Consider the following 5402-nt stretch of genomic DNA (forward strand, 5'->3'; position numbering starts at 1 on the left):
GAATCACATTTATCTGTTTCTTTGGAAATCTTACTTAAATTAAATATATCTCCTCTCTTCTGTATCTTTAATTTTTCTTTTTTTTTTTTCAGCATATCCTCATCTTGTCTTTTTATTTCCTTCTAATGATAATTTTATTTTTACTTTTCCTTTTTGAGCTATATTTCTCCAAAGAGCAATATGTATTTACCTTTGCTGTCCCATTTCCTAGAATTGTCTTAACCACTCTGCTTTTCTACTGCTATTAAATTTAACCTTAAAATGTCTTTCTAGTTGCTAAAAACAACAGACATGTTTCAGTTCTTACTGTACAAGACCTCTCCATTACTCCTAATGTTCTTTATCATCTTTCTTCTCAAAATTCTTTTCCTTATGATTGTTATGACATCATTGACTATTGGTTTTCCTTCTTAATCTCCAATAGAAAAAAATTAATTCATTTACAAGATCTTAATTACCATTTAACATTAATATTCCAACATTTAAATCTTCGACTCTGGTCCACTCCAGATTCAAGTAGATAATGGATAATTCAAGAAAAACAAACAAGCAAAATTTCTTGACTTTGAATGTTCTATAGCCTTCAAACTTATTACCTTACAAATTGAAATCACCACCTTCTTCTTACTTTCAAATCGGCTTGTCTCCTGTTTTTCTTATCCTGTCAAACTTCCACTTCCCATTCATTCTCTCAAGTCAGAAATTACATTCAGCCTTCTCATTTATCCAGTGATTTAGTCCTATCAATTCTTTCCTTAATATTCCTTAAATGTCTTGTTATGTTTTTCTATTATTCCATAATCACTGTTGTACAGTGGGTTTTCCTTATAGTTGTCTATAAAACACTCCTCATTGTGTCTCCCAAAATTCACTTGAGCCGTACTTATTATCCACACTGCTGCTAGGTATCCTCCCAATCTAAAATTCCCTGCAATGTTCTCCAGTGCTTTAAAAAAAATTAGTAACAACTACCATTTATTTTTAAAACTTACTATATAAATACATACATACAGGCTTCTTTGCCCAGAAACTTCTGTACAGTCTCACACTATGAGAGACTTCCACTCTCATGCAACCCTCCCCAAGCACTGCCCCCTAATGCTTGCTGTGTGCTACTACCTCACATGGGCATATTTTTTTTCTCTTGATGAGCTCAAAATCCCTTGAACCTTAGTAATGGCCACACTATACTCCTCCCAAGATAAAACCCAAACTTCTTAGCAGAGCATATCAAATAATTTATTGTCTGGTCTCTGTTTCTCCAATCTCATTTCTTACAGATAATTTTTTTGTGTACCTGTTACATGTCAACAGTAACCTATTAACTATATACCCTCAAATGGCCATATTCTATCTCATCTTTGTGCTATAATAACTTCTTTAACAGGATATTAAATAGTACCCAACCATGAGTAGAAAAATGTAAATCAGCCAAGATTAGTAAGAGGTTAGATAACTGTTTATATTGTATTATTCCTCAGAGGAGCCTTAAGTCAATAATCATTCATTTATTCCTTCAACAAATATTTAGCACATAATTAATCTGTGCCTGGAACTATTCCAGGTACTCAGGGGAAATCCATGAATAAAATAGACACACACATACACAAAATTCTAGCTTTTGACATTTCATTCTGGAGGTACGCGGATGACAGTTGGAAATTTTAAAGAGTAGATAGAGAAGACTGCGGGGAGATGACACTTAAGTGAGTTTGGGATTTTACTCTGGGATAAATAGGGAATCACTGGAGAGTTTGAGCAGATAAGTGCCATGATCTGACTAATATTTCAATAGAATCATTTTAGTTTCTAGGTCAAGAGTAGACATCTGGGGACAAAGACCAAAGGAAGCAGCTGAGAAAAAATGATATCTTTTTTTTTTTTCTGAAGCTGGAAACGGGGAGAGACAGTCAGACAGACTCCCACATGCGCCCAACCGTGATCCACCCAGCACGCCCACCAGGGGGCAACGCTCTGCCCACCAGGGGGTGATGCTTTGCCCCTCCAGGGTGTCACTCTGCTGCGACCAGAGCTACTCTAACGCCTGGGGCAGAGGCCAAGGAGCCATCCCCAGTGCCCGGGCCATCTTTGCTCCAATGGAGCCTCACTGCGGGAGGGGAAGAGAGAGACAGAGAGGAAGGAGAGGGAGAGGGGTGGAGAAGCAGATGGACACCTCTCCTGTGTGCCCTGGCCGGGAATCGAACCCGGGACTTCTGCACGCCAGGCCGACGCTCTACCACTGAGCCAACCGGCCAGGGCAAAAATAATATCTTGAATAGGCTGGTAGTAGAGGAGCTGGTGATAGAAAGTCAGATCCTGAGATTATTTTGAAACCAAAGTCAACAGGTTTGATCATAGGTTATAAGTAGGGTGTGAAGAAACAAAGGAGTCAAGAATGACTCTAATATTTTTTTATCTGAGCAATTGGAAGGATAAAGTGGCTATTAACTGTGATGGGTAAGACTACAGTAAGGTCTTGGTATCTATTCTTTGTCTTCAAATTTAACCTTTTTCCTCAATGAACAGTAATTTTTATTACACAGGGTTGAGAAAACGTAACTTTACAGCTGTAATAAAAATAAGTAATACAATAATTAATAAATAACAATACAAGAATAAGCTTTGTGTTTTGTGTACTCACAGCTGTAAACTTACTTTTGCCCACCCTTGTATATCAAAGCTTTGAAAAAAATATCTTAATCCCTGGTGGAAAAAAAAAGATCTGAACCAAGCAATCATATTTCAAATGTCAAAACAGAATGATGTCAAGTTAGATGGATCTGTGTGTTCTAGATACTCTGATATCCCATATGATCTGGAGAATAGTATAATCAAAATTGCATTCATAATAAATGAGTCACAAACAGAAACTGTTTACTTTAAGGATTGGGTAGAGGAAGGATAAATTGTGATGGGAGGAGACTTGACTTGGGGTGGTGAACATACAATACACTGTACAGATGATGCATTGTAAAGTTGTGTACCTAAATCCTGTATAATTTTGTTGACCAGTGTCACCCCGATAAATTTAATAAAAAGAAAAAGAAATAAACAGAAACACTATGATGGCTGCCAAAGGAGAATGAGTGGAGGATAGGGAAAAAATGGCAACTGTTTTGTTCTTGTTTTGTAACAATTTCAGCAACCCTTTCAGGACAATGTTTGAGAGTAAAAGTATCTTTGCAGCAGTGTTTACTTGGTTCAGAAATAAGTAAATCTGCAGTGTCTGACCATACCCCTTGCAATAAAATCTTTTCCTTCTAACATTTAGCCTATGAACTCATAGCCTCGCCAATTAAAAAAATAAATAAATTCTTCTGAATTTCACTGACTTAGTTTCAGTCTGTTGTTCGCTGGTCAAATTATTAAAGTGGTAAATTCATGTCGAGGGTCTCATTTTTAATTAGGAAGAGAAGACAGGAAAAAAGGCACTTCATAATCACAAATCTGAGAGATGCACTATATTGGAAAATTCTCAGCAGTAAGTCTGTATCATCATCTCTGTACTTGAATAGCAGCATGTGATACAATCCAAAACAACCCATGTGACAATAAGAAGAAAATACCTTGTAAATAAAATACAAATATATTCATTGCTGTAAGGAAAGTAATTTTATAAACACAGAATTTAAGTTCTGTAATGTGAACACCAGTGAAGAAAATACCTGTGACTGCTTTGATCTGCTATTCCATAGGAAAAAATAAATAAAAAAGAAAAAAAATGCAAAATACAATATAAATACCAAAGAAGATTTTAAGATTTATTTTGAAATTTACCTCTTTTTAGTTTTGTTTTATAACCCTCCTTTGCTCCTCCTCTTCCTCTTCTCTTTCTTCTATTACCTTCTACTTCATTAATCTTTTCTCCTTTCTAAAATGACATTTTTTCCTTGGTTCCCCTTTGGCCTTCTAAATTTTAAGGCCTTGGTTTTATGCTGAAGATAAAGTGTGATTTCTAGAGCATGTGCGGATTAAAGTTCATTCAGTTCTACCATGTTTAATCTTAATCAACCTCTTCTTATTCGCAATGCAAAAAGACCCAAATCTACTACAAAGCTTAACTGGTAACAGAGAGCACTGGTGAGTCTTTCATTGTGAGTAGGTGGAAAAGATTTGCCAGAGCAATATATATATATGGTTATAAAAATAGAAAGTCCTAGGATGAAGAATATTAACTATTTATGTGAGACTGAAAAAAAAGTAGATGAATCTTAAAGCTAGAAAACTTGAGAATTACGCATTACAGCTCACGAACTGATTAACTTTGAGCAAGAATTTTAATCTCTCTGAGTCATAGTTTCCTCAGTTGTAAAACATCACTCTGTAGTTTTTCTCTTTCTTTTATTTCTGCTTATTATTTCTTCCTTTCATCTTTAGTTTCTTTCACTTCTTCTTTCTACCTCTCCTCTCCTCTCCCTTTTCCTTTATTCCTCCCTTCTTTGCTCCCTTCTATCCTTTCCTCCTTCCTTTCCTCCTATTATATCTTCTAACATATAATACTTGAGAGATTTTAGTAAAAATATGTCCAAGAAAATAATGGAAAATGAAAATAGGAATAAAAGGCCAAGAATACAAATAAGTAACTTAAAAAGCATTAGCAGGTCTAAAATAATTTATTTCTAAGCCATTAAAAATTGAAAAGAGCCTGACCAGGCAGTGACGCAGTGGGTAAAGCATCAGACTAGGATGTAGAAGACCCAGGTTCGAGACCCCGAGGTTGCCAGCTTGAGCGCGGCTCATCTGATTTGAGCAAAAAAAAAGCTCACCAGCTTGAGCCCAAGGTCGTTGGCTCAAGCAAGGGGTTACTTGGTCTGCTGAAGGCCCGCAGTCAAGGCACATATGAGAAAGCAATCAATGAACAACTAAGATGTTGCAACACACAATGAAAAACTAATGATTGATGCTTCTCATCTCTCCGTTCCTGCTTGTCTGTCCCTGTCTATCCCTCTCTCTGACTCTCTCTCTCCGTCTCTGTAAAAAAAAAAAAAATTTTTTTAGAAGATTTAGCTTACATTATTAACTTTGATTAGAATTCAGGTATTCAATCAATACTGTCAGCTGAATAGAAGCAATTACACTATTTATGGAGATGTTTGCAGCCTCAGTTCTCAGCCTACTCCATCACTTGTACATATAATATGGATATTTCCAACCCCAATATGGCCTTTCCAAAACTCTCCTTATCTACAGTGCACTTACTAGATAGGTAAACACTGGCAAGTGTGTAACCTTTCTAGAATCAGTTTAATTATCTATAAAAACTGAAATAAAACACAATCTATGTATTATTATGAGAAAAAATAATATATGTAAAAGTATTTGTATTAGTTTTCTATTGCTTTATAACAATGTTTCCACAAACCTGGAAGCTTTAAAAAAAACACAAATTTACTATCTCACAT

This window comes from Saccopteryx bilineata, chromosome 12, assembly GCF_036850765.1.
Source record: "Saccopteryx bilineata isolate mSacBil1 chromosome 12, mSacBil1_pri_phased_curated, whole genome shotgun sequence".
Classification (NCBI taxonomy): Eukaryota; Metazoa; Chordata; class Mammalia; order Chiroptera; family Emballonuridae; genus Saccopteryx; species Saccopteryx bilineata.